At 36.9% G+C, this 19743-nt stretch overlaps 1 protein-coding gene across 1 annotated transcript in view; it reads right to left on the bottom strand.

Moving 5' to 3' along the window:
- The window catches only part of NRXN1 (neurexin 1), a 1112161-nt gene that overhangs the window by 706646 nt on the left and 385772 nt on the right, over positions 1–19743 (bottom strand).

Here is a 19743-nt window from a genome sequence, read left to right as displayed (position 1 = left end):
GACAAGAAGCTAATTACTGGCTCATTAGGTATATCAGGCTGAGGTGATATACCTGAGGTGAGCTCCAGCCAAACTGGAGCTCCATCCCAGGACCCTGAAATCATAAAATGTTTAATATTCATAGTGGTCCTCAACTTGGCATTACCATAAAATCACCTTAAAGAGCCTTGAAAAATATTGGATGCCTGGGTCCCAGTTCCTGACCTCAAAACTCATTTAATTGGTTCACTGTGTGGTCTGGGCATAGAGATCTTCAGAAATTTTCTAAGTGATTCTAATGTGCAGATATGGTAGAGAATCAAGGGCTAAGAGAAATATGAACTTAAGCATTTAATGTGCAATGATAGTGCCTCCATAACTCTTCTAATTTAGTTGTAATAATGTGCCAAAGTCTTGTGGCCCTTTAAGATATAATTACACTTTAGATGTGACCATCCGTGTATAGTACTGCTGTACATTTGCATATTGCTTGAGTAATTAATAAGTAGTCAGCATATTTTAGCTTATAAAGGGGGAACACAATAGCATTTCCTCTCTCCCCTTCAAAAATGTTATCAGATTGACCTTTGGAAGCATCTGATTTAAAGTCACAGTTTCCTTTCTTTTTTTCTTTTTTTCTTTTTTTAAAGTCACAGTTTTAAGGGCCAATCACTATGTAAAACCACATGAATGAATATTCCACCCATTAGTATGGGAAACTAAGATCTATGCTGATATTGCATATCTTCCTGAAGGAAACATCACCTAAGAAGCATTGTAGAATTATAGCTTGCTATCACCTCAATCACATTTGCTCCAAAATATAAAAAAAAGCCACTTGGCTGAATTCGGTTGTTCTCAGTTTGTTTGTTTGTTTGTTTGTTTGTTTTTTAAGTTAAAAACTAATGATGTACTGTATGGTGATTAACATAACATAATAAAATAAAATTTAAAAAAATTAAAAAGAGCAGAAAAAATACAAAAGAATAAAGTTAAAAATGCAGCCAAATTCCAAAACTCTCATTATTAAAATATATACGATTTAAGTATTTCTGGCAAAAACTACTGCAAGCATTGAAAGAAGGCAAATGTTCCAAATCCTTAAAAGCCTGTCCTGAACCGTGCTCTTTATTTGCTGCTCAGAATAAAACCTGAAGCCAATGAAGAGACTATGGAAGCTAAATATCTCACTATGGACATTAAAAACAAGGACAGTCTACTCTAAAGAGAAAGGCATGGTAGGGAGTCCTGGGATAAAACAGATCGAGAAAGAAAGATGCAGACTGAGAGCTAGCCCTGAAATAGTTAACGAGAAGCACCGACATCCATCCGTCAGCAAGCTCTCCCTGACAGGCCCATCTCTAACAAGTTGACACGTCTATACACTGCAAGCCGAAATTTTCAGTGTCTAAGTTCCTCTTCCTTCTAATAGACAAATGCACAAAGGACTGGTTTTGCTTGCCCTGTTGCTGTGCCTTAATAAACAGTCGGCTCAGGATTTTAACCAAGTCAAATGCCTCCTCACAAAAGCCTTTAATAAATTTCAGCTTTTGTTTCCTTCACATGTATTTCAATTTTAAGACAAAGAGTTTCTTCCCCTTTCTCTCATTTGCAGTTGCTTGTTCGGTTAATTAAAAAGCATGCTACTTGAATGCTGAAAGGACACAAAATGGAAGACTAGGCAGATGGGTCAAGATGGAATGTCCCTAGCTCAGGCACGCCTGTGATTCTCTTCACTAAAACAAATCCTTTATTCTTCTTCTAGCTAAGGTTCAAGGAAGGCACAGAAGCAGCCCTTCAGTCTTTCCTACTTCAGGTCAAAGTCCTTTTTATACTTGGCGTGCAACCTAGATGCATCAGAATTCAGTACAAAATGGAAAGTTTTATGCTTCCAAGCAATTCAAGTGCATTCTGTGGTCCTCTAGTCCTGCAGGCTGCCTTAGCAGATTTGAGGTATCTCTTAGGGCAAAGTGGTTTGAAAGCTTTGAGGTTTTCTTGGCTACTGGGAAGAATAATTTGACTTTGCTTGGAATAAGATCATATTCAGCAGAAAAGATCTGCTGTGCTCAAGGTCATGGACCTTGGCTCTGTGGATATTCAGTTATTCAGAAGAATAGCCACTCTGAGCCTTCAAAGTGCTTTTGGATGCCACTGCAGGTGTTTCCTGCGGAGACCTCCCTCCCAGACAGCCACTGCCAGAGTCCCTACATCTGCATGTCCCCTTCTGGATGCTGTCTGTTCTGCTCTCTGAAAACCACATTCCCTCTACATTCTCTCTCTCTCTCTCTCTCTCTCTCCATATATATATATATATGCAATCCCAAAGATTTTCAAAGAAATGCTGCCATGAATCAAGATCTGTACATACATATATAAATGGCTAAATAGTTAAAACTTCAAGGTGGGGGGTAGTTTTTTGTTTTTTTAAACTGATACATTTCAGAGCCTTAAATCTTAAGTACCATTTCAGAATGTGTTATTTGCAAAGTAAGCCATGGAAGCACTGAGGAATTAATGACATCATTAATTAAAGAAACATATTAAAGACCTTAGGACTCTGTGTGAGGCACTATGTTAGTTACTGTGAAGAAAACAATGGTGAATGAGAGTTCTATTTTATATGATGTTCACAATGCAAAGATGATACAAGGCGTATAAAAAGCCATGGAAATTCAAAAGAAGAGGTTATTTTCAAAGTGTTGAGATATATTTCATAAAGAAAGTAAAACTTGGATAACATCTTGAAGGATGACCGATCTGAAATGTAGGTAATTTAAGGAAAAGGCACCATGGCAATTGAGGAGATGAAGAGGTGTGAAGGTTTTGAGGTGAGAAATCAAACAATAAAATGTGGCTGGAACTAAGGTGGCATGATGAGGAATAATGCAAATGAAATGAGAAAGTTTGGTTCAGGCTGAAGTGTAAAATGCTTTTATAAAGGGAGGGGACATTTCTAACACTTTTATCAGGAATATCCATCTAAGAGGGAATGGTGAATTATTGATTGGTGTGAATTTAGGGACACCGATTACACCTCCAATTTTTGTTATGAATATTATAGTTTTGAACAATGCAGTCTACCTAAATGAAGATAACGATTTCAATGTAAAAATAAGAAGAGTTAAACATTTAGAAAGTACTATTCAGGTTTAGTTCAGGGCAAGGAGGGCGGGTAGAACAGATGGATTGTCCATCACTAGATATATTTATTCTTATTTCCTATCAAATAGACAAACATTTGTGAGGAAAAAATCTGCATGTAAAAAAGGTTCACTTCACTATCTGCCACTATTGTTCTAATGATCCAAGGAAGTGAGGCAAAGTTAAATTCTATTTAACTGTGAAATATAGTCTAGTAAGCTCTATTAAACATGACTAAAGACTATTATGAAGAGCCTTTAGATTCTTTAAAACTAACATAGTGACCATATAAGCAATAACAGTGCAAGGTACCCTTTAAAGAATATCCTACGTGAATGCTAACTTTTCTTATAGAATAAATTTAAATGCAAATGATTACAGTGCCTGAATACATTTTCTTTTTTAAAATTTAGTTTATTTTTTAATTTATGGGTTTTATTATTTTTTAAATTTCTTTTTTAAAATTTAAATTCAATTAATTAACATATAGTGTATTATTAGTTTCAGAGGTAGAGTTAAGTGATTCATCAGTCATATATAACACCCTGTGCTTATTACATCACGTGCCCTCCTTAATGTCCATCACCCAGTTCCCCCATCCACCCATGCCCCTCCCCTCCTGTAACTCTCAGTTTGTTTCCTATGATTAAGAGTCTCTTATGGTTTGCCTCCCTCTGATTTCATCTTGTTTTATTTTTTCCTCTCTTCCCCTATGATCCTCTGTTTTATTTCTTAAATTCCACATATGAGTGAGATCATATGATCATTGTCTTTCTCTGATTGACTTATCTCACTTAGCATAATACCCTCTAGTTCCATCCACGTCATTGCAAATGGCAAGATTTCATTTTTTTTGGTGGCTGAGCAGTGAACACCTATTCTTTTGACATTGTTCCTGGTGATGTGGTGAAGAGCTCACGCTCAAGAATCACAGCAAATTACCACTCCATTATTTATCAGCTTTGTGATTATGCTTAAACATTACAATTCTCCCATCCCTCCTCTCTAAAATGTGGGGAAAAAAGTAATATTTACCTAGACGTTAAGGAGTTGACACTTATAAAATTATTAGCATAGAGCCTGGCCAAAAATGTCATCCAGTTATCCTGTACGTATTTTTTGTTTGTTTTTAATATTATAAAATCAATCCATTAGAGTTTTACTTCATGGCAAACTCTTTTCATCTCTTGATTAATAAAACATTCCCTACCCCCCCAAATTATAAAGATATCTCCCTCTCTCTTCTCCTAGTAGTTCTATAATACTGCAAAGCTTTTATTGTTTAATTATATGAATGGTATGTGAGAGGAACCTAATTCTACTTTCTTCCCACATGTAGAATCAGTTATTCCAACACTATATATTAACTATTACATCCTTGCCTCACAGTTTTTAACATTACACATCACATACTAAACTCCGTATGTACTTGATCCACTTTGAGACTCTATTCTTCTCCATATACCTGTTTGTCTGTTTCTGTGCCAGAACCAGACTGTTTAATTATAGTCATTTCATAGTACCTTTTTAAAAAGATTTTATTTGTTTATTTGACAGGGAGAAAGAAAGCCAGAGAGCACAAGCAGGGGGAGCAGCAGAGGGAGAGAGAGAAGCAGGCTCCCCGCTGAGCAGGGAGCCAAACTGGAGCTCCATCCCAGGACCCTGAAATCACGACGTAAGCTGAAGGCAGATGCTTAACCGACTGGGCCACCCAGGTGCCCCTCATAGTATCTTTTAATATCATGTTGGTAACCTGATCATCTTTCTCAAAAAAATATCCTTTTGTGCAAATTTATGCTTGCATATTAACTTTAGCAATAATTTGTCAAGGCCCCCAATCCCTTGAGAGTTAAATTGCCCTAACTCTATCATTTATTTTAAAGCTTGAATCATCCTATCTAGGGGAATATTGTTGTTTTTTTTCTACACATTTAGGTCCTGTTTTCTGTCCTTCAGTAAAAGTTTTATTATTTTCTTTACGTAAGTCTTGCACAAGGTCAGTATTTTGTAATGTTTGGGAAAGCTTTTCATAGTCCTAAAATCTTCATGCAGGTAAAATATACTAATGATTTAAACATCTGCATTAACTTGTTAAACACGATGATTTGACAGATAATTCCCTCAAAATTTTTGCCTTCCCACTTTAGCCATCTATCCTGACTATGCTAAGTAACTGAATCGGTAAGAAAAAGATTTATTCTTCATATTAGTCTTTCAGATCCCCAAAAGGATATTTTTTTCACCAGACTTAAATATATATATATTGATAGCTAGCAAACTCTACTACTTTATTTTTTATTTTTTATGTTTTTTTAAGATATTATTTATTTGCGAGAGAGAGAATGAGAGACAGAGAGCATGAGAGGGAGGAGGGTCAGAGGGAGAAGCAGACTCCCTGCCGAGCAGGGAGCCTGATGTGGGACTCGATCCCGGGACTCCGGGATCATGACCTGAGCCGAAGGCAGTCGCTTAACCAACTGAGCCACCCAGGCGCCCCAAACTCTACTACTTTAAAACTGTATCTGTGGAAAGGAACACTCCTATCAATTCCAGAAGACACTATCCAGAAAACAACAACAAATAATTTAACTGGAAACAAACAAGCAGCCCCCAGGTAGATGGCTAATATCTGAGACCCTATAGTCAGAAAGTAAGGATTAAACCATCCTGGTATGAGTTTTAATCTCATATACTTATGGGATAGAATAAAATTCTCATCTACCAGCTCATGAGAAGACATTCTTCCCTCTGAATTGGATCTCTTCATTTAGGCTATCCTCCAGGTTGAAGGAAAATAATTCTTTGCTATTATTCACCAGTAGCAACCCTAAGGGACATAAAATCACATCGGAAGTACAAATAGCCATCTTTCTCCTGCAATTTCACTACTGACGTCCAACCTTTTACACATTAACCCAGGAAATAAAGATGCTGCAATTTAAGTCAATTCCAGATGCTGGGCAACAGCTACAAGTTTGTTAAATATAAACTTTTCTTTTTAGAAGCATGGCTACATAAATTTCTTAGTTTTGATATTGAAAATAACATGTCAAATGTAGGTATATTCCAAATGAGACCCCAAATAAACATTTAAAGCCACAACTCAGAAAGCAGTATTTTTCTATAAGCTGTATAGAAAAGTAGCTCTAATTTTCATTTCTAAGAGAAAACAAATAATATGAGAATGAATAAAAAAGTAACAGAGTGCTGCCTCTGGAGTTAATATACCTGCATCGCTCTACCACTTTACTGGGCTTTATTTTTTTTCTATGTAACATTTATCATTACCTAAGGTACGAAATAATTATTTATTTATTTTCACATCTTCCACTAAAGTGTGAGTTATGTGAGGGCAGGGGATTTTGACTCTTGTTGTCAGGGTGGCTGTCTATCATTATATTCCAGGGACAATGCCCAGCACCTAGCAGGCACTCAGTAACTATCTGTTGATTGAATTATTTATGATTACTTTTTTTTTTAAGATTTTATTTATTTGTCAGAAAGAGAGAGACAGAGAGAGAGCACAAGCAGGGGGAGAAGCAGGCTCCCCGCTGAGCAAGGAGCCTGATGAGGGACTTGATCCCAGGACCCTGGGATCATGACCTGAGCCGAAGGCAGCTGCTTAAACAACAGAGCCACCCAGGCATCCCTATAATTACTTTTATTTAATTTATAAGTTGCACATGAGCAAAAGAGCTAAAAACTAACCAAATAAACTATTTTGAAATATAAATGAAACTTTCTATTGTTATTATCCAAGGCCCTTTTAAAGTTTACTGTGCTTAAAATCAAATTTGATTATAGAGCTAAAGGAAAGGTGCTGCTTGAATGTGAGATCAGGAATGATTTTTATTTACATGATTCCCTGTGTAAGGAGGGAAAACACATAGTAATCACACATTAAACAAATCATTTAATTATATTTGTTCAAAGTGTCACCAAGGAAGGAAAATCAAAATGTGCTTTGATGGCAGATATTCAACTGGTACCTGGGAAGGGATTCCCTAAAGAGGAACATTTCAGTTGCTGGAACCTGAAAAAAAAAGTAAGGGTTAAAGCAGGTGGGAAGGGCAAGGAACATTCTAGGTATCTATAGTGACACCTAGAAAGTTCTGAGGCCAGAAAGTTCTTGACATATTTTAGAAAGTATGAGAATGAAGATATACTAGGAAAGAATCAGGCCAAAACAGGTGGAAGGCAGCTATTCATGCTGAATCTGCAGTCCTTGGAAATTTCCAAACTTTCCTGCACCCAGAAAACTCTCCCAGCCAGATGCTGCATCAGAAACAAGTAGAAACAGAAAATACCCTGAAATTGGCTGACTTGTTTAGTGACAAGAATGACTTCTAGCGGTGGGAAAAGGCATTTTGCATTCAGAAAGTTTGAAATTCCTTAGATGGTTTTCCAGATTTCACAAGCACACTGGGATATGAGAGCTTAAACTGAGGAGAATCAGCTCTTTGGCTGTAGATCTGAGATCTTTCTCTAAGAAAACAGAAGGAAGGCAAACCTCATCAATCTACTTTTACACTACTGACACAAATAGGTTCAACTCTTCAACTATGAAAAACTTCCTTTTCTTATGATTCCTCAAATGCCATAATTGTTCCTGACTCTGTATTTTCATTTTCTCTTTTTTCTCTGACCTGTCCCACTAACCACATATTTCTAAAATCACCTTAAGTCCCATTACCAGGATCCTTCCTCATTTAACCATCTTTCCCTGATCTCTTCTACTACTTATCCCCTTTATTATAGTTTCCCCCTTGATCACATATGATTCCTGGGGTGAAGAGGTAGAAGAAGGCAGGAGAGAGCAGGAAAGTAGAAAGACTACAGATGGGTATTTAGAGTATTTTTCTCCAAAGGTAATTTCTAATGTGGATGTAAAGACCAATTCAAGGTCAAGCATTACACTCTTTGGGAGAACATTAATCAATTTGGAAATCCTGTTTTAATGTTTTTCTATAGAATCTCTGTGCAATAGGAGGTCCTATCAATCAAATAATTACTTGCCAAACTAATCATATCTCTCAAATACATCTCTACTTTAAACATGTTTGCTTAGGTCATTCTCTGGAGATTGTCCTGAAGTAGAAAAAAAGTGGAAACTTACAGATAGTTGGTCAAGGAAAAAAAATATAAATTATTTCATTTATTAGCCAGTACTGAGGGCCTCATAGTTCTTGTTCTAGGTGTTTAATACACATGTAAGGTATAAAATATTTAAGATTATGAAAACCAGTTCAGAGAAATTCCTTGGTCCTCCAATGAAAAACTGATAAGGAACATGATTAAATAATCCATGGAATTAAATAATCAAGAAACTTATGAAAAATTATACAACTTTACAGGCATTCAAGGAAACAAAGCAGGAATATTTTTGTGTTTAGCTTACAATATTCAACACTGGTTAGGTGTAATATGACAAGTGCTCCATACTCTAAAATCGAATTTGATTATAGAGCTAGTAGAGCTCTAGTACTCATACTCTAGTAGAGCTACAAAGTGGTACAACCTGTAGGGAATGTAAGTTGGCAAGCTGTTTCAAGACTCAAGGAAAAGTTCTACCCTTGTCCTAATAATTCTGCTTTTAAGTAACATAGCCAAGGGGAAAAAAAAAAAACCAGGAACATGAACAAAAATCTGTATACCAGATGTTCATTACAGACCTAAATTTTCAAGAAAATTATAAATAATTAATATTCAATTATTGAGAAATTGTTAAGTAATTTATAAAACAACATTAGAAAGGAATATTTTGCCACCATTAAAGATCATACTTTCACATTCTAATGATGAAGGAAAACATTTCTTCCCCTGTAAAGAACAAGATAAAGCTTGGACATACAAATTGTATTATAAATTGTATGACAATAATTATATTGTATATATGCATATGTATGATACATACACATACATATACAAACACATTTCTGGAAGGAAACACACCAGAATGTTACCATTTCTGTGTTGTAGAAAAGTGTGTTGTGTGGTTTGTTTTTTGTTATTTTTTTTTTTGCTTTAAATCTTTCTGTATCTTTCAAGTTTTCAATAATGAATTTTTTTTTTATAAATTGGCTGTATTTGAGCCAGGGAAAGATGGCTAAATGAGGAAGGATCCTGGTAATGGGACTTAAGGTGATTTTAGAAATATGTGGTTAGTGGGACAGATCAGAGAAAAAAGAGAAAAAGTTAATAATATTAACTTCTTAATTTAGACTCATTTTGTCATGTGCATGAATTATTCTACATAAATAACTCCCTTTTACAAGTCAAGCCAAAAAGATGCCATACCATATTGGGTTCTACAGAGACTCAATTGCCAACAATGACATAATACAAAACGTCCCACAGAGACCCTCTTCTCTTTCGCACAACACTGCATTTTTTTTAACAGTGTCTAACAGTTGGAAATGCTGAGAAGCTACAGATGAGATCATTAGTAGAAAGTATTTTCTATGGCGCTTTTGTCAAGGAAAATCCCTTAGTACATCTATTTCTGAGTTATCTTTTTACCTGGGCTGACAAAATTTAAAGCAATATATACAAAACATACACTTGTGAACATCTTCCTCTACCAAATGGAATTCATTTTGGCTATTACACTGATAAAGATCATTTGTCCTGGGCTTGTCCTCTGTATGACCCTGTATTTGGAGGGTATGAAAGATTGAAAGATAGCAAGTGGTCAAGGCTTCAAAAGATGACAACTGAGCAACCATTTCTCCTAAAATTCACCAGAAATACCAGAAAAAAAATAGACTGTAACCCTTTATGGTCTATAATTCAAGTATACTACTTGTACTTAATCAAGAGAATTAACGGACCAACGGAGTCATAAAAAAACCCCAGCGGACATGGGTTCAGCAAACAGCCTGCTCTCACAACTACTCATTCATACTGTAACCCTTCATGGTGGACTGAGAAGCCAGGGACTTATTTAAACCCACCTATCCACTTCTCTTAGAGAACCTTTGGCCCTCACCCTTGTAAGCCACCGTTGCATTTGGTTTCTGAGAGTGTCTTCGGAGGGGTTGCTCTCTCATATAAATATATATCCACGTAAGTCCTCAAAACTCATAGTCTCTGAGTTTTCCTCGGCAGTTAATCTGAAAGTCATGCCCTTCAAAGCCCAGTATCTGTGTGCTGAGTCAGGGCTTCCCAGTAGTGAATTCAGCTTAATTTTTATCACCCATTCTGCCTGAAAGGTTTTATATTTCCTTTATCAACCTATAGAAAGGATGAATAATAGAAGCGTATTCAAATTTGGATTTGAATACAATCTGTTTACAATTTGCCTTTCTCTCCTTGCAAATGCTCTACAACCCCTACAACGTCATGGAAGCAGGCACAACTAAGGAGCCCTAGATTTTAGGATGGGAAAGTCAAATTAAAAACTTGTTTACAGAAATTTGCTCATTCCTTTCCTTGATGGATTGATTGGTTTTGCCTTTTCTTGTGTGTCAGTCTTTCCTTGCTGGGAGTGGAGGGGAGGTCTCTTTCCGCCAATGATGTTGTGACTTAAGCCAAGCTATTTAAATGTCTTTGGAATCACGTCAAATGGGACTGATGATACATACTGCATTACTTGATTCCTATGGAAGATCGAGTGCAATCAGAGTAAAATGGATTTATATACTACTGTCTGAAAATTAGTGCACTAAAAGAGTACTCCCCCAGGGCAAGGAAGTTATATTGACTCCCTAGCACTTTTCCCGGCACACAATACCGATTTCACTGACTAGGGGCTGATGTGTTTGATGGACAGGAATGAATCCTAGATGCCATCGCTGCCCCCTTGCTCTGTCCCTAAAATGGGAGAAAAAATGAAGCAGCTGTGGCCACCTACATTCTCACGGTCCAATGGCCACAGGTGGTCTAAATCCAGATTAAAACGAAGTGGACACTGGCAGCATCTGTATTTCTCCTCCAGCTGTTTCTGTCTCCCGGTTTGGGCCATTCCAATCAGAAATGCTCTTGTTCCTGAGGAATTTAAAGAACTGCCTCAATTGTGCCCTGTCCTCTGGGTATGCAGATGTAACATAAATGTCTGCTGTAATAATAATGTACTGAGAACACTGCTTTTATTTATGCTATTGTAAGGTAGTTAGGAAAAGTGGTTCCGATACAAGAGAAGATGTCCAAGGGTGCGGCCCCTGGTTTGTGAGGCCAGACCTCCTCATCGTTGCCTTTATACATATGACCAAATATGATTTCAGTCAGAACAAGCAGTGTACGGCTCCTGACGTCATGTGATAACACAGCACAGTGTTTCTGGGGAGATGTCAACACAGTTCTCGAAGGATGATTCACTTTCCGGTACTATGCTTTCCTCCTGTGGATCCTCATAAAAACCTGCTCTGAAATTTAAGCATTGAATAAAAATGTTTCCAAACAATTAACGTGACAGCAAACACACCAATAAACCTAGGGGCGTCAGCCTAGTATTTTACCCCCATCTTTAATGTCAGGTTGCTTTTCTATTTCAGAGGTCAGGAAAACAAACACTCGGTGAGCTCATTATGTGCATGCCCAAACAAGCAGAAAAATAGGCGCCTTTCCAATGCCAGACAATGAAACCTAGGATTTTTCTTTGCACCTCACTGTAATTTGGGTGATAAAACGCTTGCTAATACAAGCTATTAAAACCAACCAACACACGGAAACCAGTCTCTCAGAGTCTATTTTAAAAACCCCTCACTGTGTTCTTAATTAACTTTTGACTTTTAAACCAAAAGTGTCAGTCAAGAAGTACAAAGGCTTCCTTAGCACTGTTTAACTTAAAATTCTGAGATCCTGAATATGTGAAGACGGGGAAAAAAAAGTATAAAAATAAGTAATAGACAATTCATTTTAGCCAACACTCTGGAATTAATTTTAAGTGGTAGAAAAATATACAACAGGGACCTATTTTTCTATGGTTTCTGGTATCTAATGAATTAGGTTGCATTAAATTTATTACCAGGCACTCAAAATAGCTCTTTAAATATGGCTTCTTTCAGTAACTGGCAAGAAACTAATTGATATCCATAATAATGACCCCAAAACATTATGAAGTCCTGGGAATTAGAATTAGATCGTGGTAAAAATAAGTAATTTTGAGTAGTTTTATTATTGGGTTATTTTATTTTTGATTCATTCAAAATAAGTGATCTCTGTGTTGTTCATGTAAATAGTAATTCTCTCCTGTGTAAAATGCCCTCTGACCATGCTGAAAAATAAAAGTTGACTTTATTCTTAGGAGCTTTTCTAAGGAAAACTATCTCTATAAAGTAAAGAATGTGAACTTGCTGACAACACATGTTCTCTCTCTTCCATTTCCCTGCCCCAACCCCACCCCTTCTTTTTTCCATCACTCATAATGATAGGATTAGTACAATTTGTACCGGGGCTTTGGAACTATAATAAACAAGGACAGTTTTCTGGTCCTAATCAATTCCTGTTAAAATAAGCACTGCGTAATAACAGTCTACTCAGAGTTGCACTGAAAACACAACAACAACAACAACAAACCCTAACATTCTATGCATAATGAACCCTATTTAAATGAACAGGTTCTTGTAGGGTCTTTATGAGGTACTCCATGGCAGGAAAGGTACTGCACTCTGAGTAATGGAGGGTTTTCCTGCAGAAACTTGCAGGCTGGGCTGCCTGCACAATGGTTTCCTTGGTAAAATCAGAGAGGCAACGTTAATGTCTCATTACATTTCTATTTTATTTCACACATCTTTTCTGCCACTGACCATTCACATTCCTACCCTCCCTTGAAATGTTGCCCTCTTTGACTTCTATATTCATGGTTTTGTCTTATTTGTATCTTTAAAAATAGGCCTAGTATATTTTTTGGAGGTATAGTTTATGCATCATAAACTCACTCTTTTTAAGTGTACAATTCAATAAGCTTCAGTAAATTTACAATGTTGTGCAAACCATCACCGCATCTAATTTTACATTTCCACTGCTCCAAAAAGAAATCTTGTGCCCATTTGCAGTCATTCCCTGTTCCCACCCTCAGGCAGACCCAGGCAACCACTAATCTTTGTCACTATGGATTTGTCTTTTCTTGACAGTTATATGGAATCATATAATCTGCAGGCTTTTGTGTCTGACTTCTTTCAGTTAGCATAATGTTCCTGAGGCTCATCCACGTGGCACCATGTAGTATAGGGGATATGATAGCATTCCACCGAATGGATATATTACATTTTGCTTATCCATCCACCCATTGATGGATCCTTGAGTTGTTTCTACTTCTTGCTATTATGAATAATGCTGCTACGCAAGAACACGTATGTGCAAGTTTTTGTGTGGGCATATTTTCATTTCTGCTGGGTAGATTCCTAGAAGTGGAACTGTTGAGTCATATGTTAAATCTATGTTTAACATTTTAAGAAACTGCCAAAGAGTTTTCCACCGTTTTGCATTATGACCAGCAATGTATGAGGGTTCCAATTTCTCCTTATCTTCACCATTTCTTGTTATTATCTGTCTTTTTGATTATAGCCATCTCAGTGGATATATCTCATTGTGTTTTTTTTTTAAAGATTTTATTTATTTGAGAGAGAGAGAGAGAATGAGATAGAGAGAGCATGAGACGGGGGAGGGTCAGAGGGAGAAGCAGACTCCCTGCTGAGCAGGGAGCCCGATGTGGGACTCGATCCGGGGACTCCAGGATCATGACCTGAGCCGAAGGCAGTCGCCTAACCAACTGAGCCACCCAGGTGCCCCTCTCATTGTGGTTTTAATTTTCATTTCCTTAATGGCTTATAATGTTGACCATCTCTCATTTGTGTCTCAGTGTTTTTTTTTTTTTTTTTTTTTTTAATTCGTCTTCTTACTACTGTTCTTTGATGAGTTTGGTGTCCCACTCATATATAATTCACTCCCATATCTAAATGCCTGCAGCTTATGGCTCATTCTCAATCTATCTTCATGAAGTTGCTGAGGTCACATTTCTATCGGAAAAGAGCTGAATTTTAAATTTATACATCAGTGATAAAGAAAAATTTCAGGTTGACCTTGATCTACATTTAATTACTTAAAGTATTAGTATAGTACAATCATCTGGACTTTAAGTTAATATGTTGCCCACATGATCAGACCTCCTGCTCTCCTACTGTCTCATGGAGAGTGTAGGATTCCCTCAGCTGGAAACACTTCCAATTTAGAACCCAGCTGTCATCACTATCTTTTCCACCTGCCTCTTTTATTTTGTGTCCTTCTTTTTCTTTTGTGACGTATGACTGCAGCTGAGGCACACAAGTAGAACCACACTATCTCCTCCTCCCTTTCTTCCCTTCTGATTTTTTCATCTTCCTATCTAGTCAGTACCCAATAGGATGACTCCATACAAAGGTTCCAATGATGCTTAAACAAAAATTATTGTCCATTTCACAATGTGCAACCAAGTGAACATGGGGAGACAGGAGAACAAAGCAAGGAACAAAAGAGCAGGAAAGGTCAAATTGATTTAAGTCCTTTGCAAGCTAGGGAAACATGTCAGATTTTGATGTAAAATAAAAAGTTTGGAAAACTGGGATTATTTAATGTGTGGTGTCTTGGCCAATTTAAAAGAAGCAATAAAGTGTGACTAAATAGTAAAATGGACTGATCTGGTTATCTGTATTTTTCTTATGGAAAGTAGCAAGCATTGGGGCAAGATATAGTTCTCTTTTCCCTCTTTACTTTTTCTTCTTTTTTTTTTTTCTCTTTTCCCTTTCAATAACAATGAAAAAACACTAATCTTTCTTTCATGCTTTAATAAAGAACCAAAAAGGACTTCATTTGATGCCTTTTTATTTACTCTTCAAACACCTCTTTCCATATTGAAAAGCCATTGCTTCTGGAACCCAGATTTTTATAGCCTATAACTTAGGGATGAGAGTATATGCTTTTCAATCAGGATGTGTTTAGAGAAATTCTGAAAAATAAAATCTGAGCCAGTCCAGCTTGATAAGGATGCAGTGCTTGTTTGGATGTAAAATGACAATTAAAATGAAATGAAAAATATTTGCTAACAGCTAAAAAGCTACATTGGTATGACTTAGTTTGAGAGCTACATTTTGGCATCTTGTTGGGAAAAAATACCTGTGAATGAGGAAGACTTGTTTTTGTTTTAGGAGGACAGGGGAAAGAAAGGGGACAGACAAGAAGTAGGACTTTTGGGACTTTGAAAGCTAGGACATCATCTTTTACCTACCCACCACAAAAATATAGCTGATATATATAATTTTAGCTTTGTAGTAGTATAAATTTATAAATTGACACTTATTTTTAATATCAATGTTTATACAAGGGAAATATACTCAAGAGGAGGAGATAAGGAAGAAGACAAGAAATTCTTAGACCAGTGATTATTTGAGGGTAAACTGACATATAAATGTGGTGAAATTAACTTAAGTCACTTTTCTATCTAATTACCAATACAAAAAAATTGGGCAGGTACTAACCTCTAAGCTTCAGAAAGCTTAGGTAAAACCACTACAAATCTGTCTGCTCTACCATCAAAATATATCCAGAATCTAAACATTTTTCATCATTTCCACTGCTAACACCCTCACCTGAGTCACCAGCATCTCTCTTCGATTCCTGATATACCTCCCAAACTGGTGTCCCTGAGTCTACTCTTCCTCTCTCCACCTGCCAAGTACCCCCCAACACAAGAAATCAAAATGATGCTTTTAAATCTTAAAGTTGAATCATGTCTCCCTTTGACTCAAATCCCACCCATGAGAAAATAAGTAGCCTTTCTGAGTTAGAACCAGAAGAGGTGTCAAGAGAAAGAGTAAGTAACATCTATATTCTACAAAGTAAGTCAATCTGTACTAGCAGAGTTGCAGCCAGAAGTCATGAAAATGATCTGACAGTCACAGGGTAAAAGAGAGATAAATAAGTGAATATTTAGAGAAACAGGAGTTTATAAAGTTCTAAAAATACCAGTTTTCTCCATTGTATGTAGTTTTTGCTCCATTTCAACATGTGAACTGAGGTTAGTAAGTGGAAAGTGAAATTAATTTATCATCTAAGTAAATATTAATTTTGTTCACAAATGCATAGTTAAATTTATTCAGTAGCCTACTCTGTTTCTCTTGGTTATTCATAACTGACAGGAGTTCTGTCTGTGTTATACTAATTATCACCATTAATTATTTGAAGGACAATTTACACCACAGCCCCCAGGTCCTCGCCATTCCAGCCAAGCTCAAGAGTGAATAAAGTAACAGTCCAAAACAAACAAACAAACAAAAAACACCTCTTACCAAGAACATTATCTCATTCACACTTGAGACAAGATCTCTTTATTATAAGATATGTCAGTTACCATAGAAAATAATTCACTGGTTTGTTGGTTTAAGGGAAAAAAAAGGCAATCCTAGAGCATTTTTTCTTTTTTTTTATGCTTTGGAAAGAAAGAAATTAAATGGAAGAGACATCACCAAGAACCATCCAGAAACAAACACAATTAATATTTTCTGTTAGTTTTGATTCGTGCTTTAGCCACTAAACATGACATAGACACTTTCCTATCTCATTAAAAACTCTTCAGAAACAAAAAAAACAACTAAGCATCTTGCAGTTTCCCATCTCTCTGAAAAAAAAGTCCAAATGCTTAGAAGGGCCTGCACGATCTTTCCCCACTCTTACATCTGTGAGCTCATCTTCCTACCACCCCAGGCCCCACACTGTGCTGCAGGCACAACCACCACCTGCAGATACTTTAATAAGCCAGACAGTTCCTGGGTCACTGCCTTTCAGTGGCTCTTCCTGGTATATTCTTCCAGATACCTGCATTGCTTGCTCTCTGACCTCCTTCAAGTCTTCGCTCCAATGTCACTCATCTTGCCCTTCCTTCCCTAGCCCTGCTTCATCTGTCTCCATTGAACTTCCATACCTTCTAATAGAGTACATAATTATTTATGCTTAACATGTGTTGTCCATCTCCCATAATGGAATGTTAAGTGGCTACAGGACAGGGATCTTCACTTTTTGTTTACTCAGTAGCCTCTCCAGGGCCTACATTAGTGATAGGCAGTTCTTAAACGATTATTGTTGCTCCTCGTGATAGGTCAGATGTGGAGCTGTAAAGCCCTTTTCTTCTCCTCGGGAAGTGGTGGGTGACTCTGCTTCCTACTGACCAGGACTCCTTCGGAGCCGAAGGATAGACATGAGATAAGCGTTCTGCATTCTGCCCTCAAAAAGAACAAGGACATTGAATGTCTTTTTAACTCTCTTACACTTGAAATTCTCATCTTCCTTTAAATCACAAGGATAATCTGTTGACCCTTACAACAGCTCCGAGCTATTATTATCCCCAATTGAGAGAGAAAGAAAGAGGCTGTAGGGTTTATTGAGGCCCTAAGTGGCAGAACCAGGACTAGTTAACCATGTTATTGGATTTCCTCTTCTATATAGTCACAATGAACTGCAGCCACATCTCAGATGACAGTAAATTAATAAGTAGACAGGAGTCTCCTTCTCCACCTCAAGAGAGGCTTTTAGTCTATGCATTTAGCCTCTGAATAAAGATATGAGAATGACTATTTCATTGTTATGCTTTCAGCAAACCTTAGCCTTTCTTTCATTTCTATTGTGTGTTTCCTTTGTTTTGGTTCAATGTGCAGGTGCTTAGCCTGAATCGTTGTTTTACTTAATTTTATCCTATAATATAAACCCTACAGTTGCATTTTCCATCCCAGGATCCAGAAAGCATTCACACCTTACTTAAGGTGTAAATCTATTTGATTCAAACTCAAAAAGAACCTGCTTGAGGTAAGAGCAGGCGGGGGTTTCTTTGCATCAGAAGGATGAATGACCTGCCCTATGGGACACAACTGGTTAAGCCTCAAACCAAGACACAAACAGATCTTTTTAAGTATAAACCCAAAGTTATTAACTTACTGGAACTGCATTTGCAGTTTTTGTGTTTTTGGTTTTTTGGGAGGGTACATTTATGTAATAGGAGGAAAAATTACCTAAATTATTCTTACGGTAAATGTCTTCTAGAAATATGTCACTTCTGAGCTCCACTTCCACCTCTTGGCGATCATTCTGCCAGCATCATTCACAAACATTGACTCTTTGGATGTTCCCTCCCACTCCATCCCTCTCACTATCTCTTCAGTCTCATCACCTTCCTGTTCCTGAGCCTTTGCGGCTGCCTCTGTGCCATCCTGAGTGATATCAGTAGAATTTGCCAGATTCTAGGTCCAGACTTAACATCAGCTCCCCTTTGGTCCCATAAATAAAAGTGCTTCCCTTCATCCTCTAACTATCCATATGATGTCCACTTTTGAAAAGCTTTCTTCCTCCTTTTTAGAATTGTATAAGCTTCCTGCGAACAGGCTATTTAATTTCATACCACCCGGAATACATGCTGCACAGCACTAATCGCATGAACTGAAGAATGAACCATAAACTCAAAAGATAGCCTTGGGTGGATTATTAGCAATGGTGGTAGTAGGAAGCATCTGCTTGTTCCTTTGCACCACTCAGCGTCAGCACTCTTGGCCCTTTCCCGGACCTCCATTTCTCTCACCCGTCATATGTCACTCATATAAAGGATGATATGAGCTATGGACATCTGGTTCCATTAAGAAGGGCAAATGCTAAATACATCAGTTACACACCGCTTCAAGGTTCCACCGCACTGCAAATGGATATATAAGCAGTTGTTCTAGTTGCCAATGCACACGTTTTGATGTAGTAAACTACTTTTCGTTTCCTTGGACATGTCTTACAATATTTACCCATTACAAAGGGCTTCATTATGTTTAACATGTACAGTTTTTCCTGCACAGAAAGCATGTTTATTTCATAGCTCTACTACCTGACCCATTTTATTTGGATGTAGAGGATAATAAACATCCTTCAAGAAAAATGTAAGCTATTTTTGATCCAGGAAGCTTAAAAATCACTTGTTTGAGAATATGTAGCATACCGATAATATAGTCTGGGGGTTAGCTTGATAGATGGAATAAATCTATTTAAAAATCATTTTGTGACATAAAATATTAAGAATATTATAATTTTAAGATACATAAATCATTTCAAATTTAGCAACTAAAGATACCTCTATAAATGCCAAAATTATCTGGGAATATATTTTTCATGTTAAGAACTGTATGTCATTTAAATGTTTCTAAGGACAAATTACTGGTTTATTTTTTAATCAATATGAATTATGGTGCTCACTCTCTCTTTTTTCTTTCTGAATCCACAACTTAAAAAAATCTTCAATAGGACTTCCCTCTCTGAAAGTTAGTCAATGCCTTGATGAATATCTGACAATAAATTATAACCAGCACTTACACTTGATTTTGCTTTGATTTCACCCTAAATTAAGTTTCTATTTTAATTACATTTGAGGTTTTAAAGACACAGTAGGATCTATGAAGTATACTTGTATTTTATATTAAGGAATAGAATTATCATTAAAATTGCTCCACCAGGATTAGACTTTTTGTCTGCTTTGTTCAGTGACTTATCCCGGCACCTAGAACAGTGCCTGTTATACAGGGGTGATCAACAAATATATCACCTGGATGAATGCCTTCTCACTACTGTCCTTACCACCTTGGAGAGGGGAAGGTCACAAGATCCTAGGAGAACCAGGCACCAAGC

The sequence above is a fragment of the Neomonachus schauinslandi genome, chromosome 10 (assembly GCF_002201575.2).
Source record: "Neomonachus schauinslandi chromosome 10, ASM220157v2, whole genome shotgun sequence".
Classification (NCBI taxonomy): domain Eukaryota; kingdom Metazoa; phylum Chordata; class Mammalia; order Carnivora; family Phocidae; genus Neomonachus; species Neomonachus schauinslandi.
Note: the sequence above shows the minus strand (reverse complement) of the source record. Positions and strands in the feature narration are given on the sequence as shown.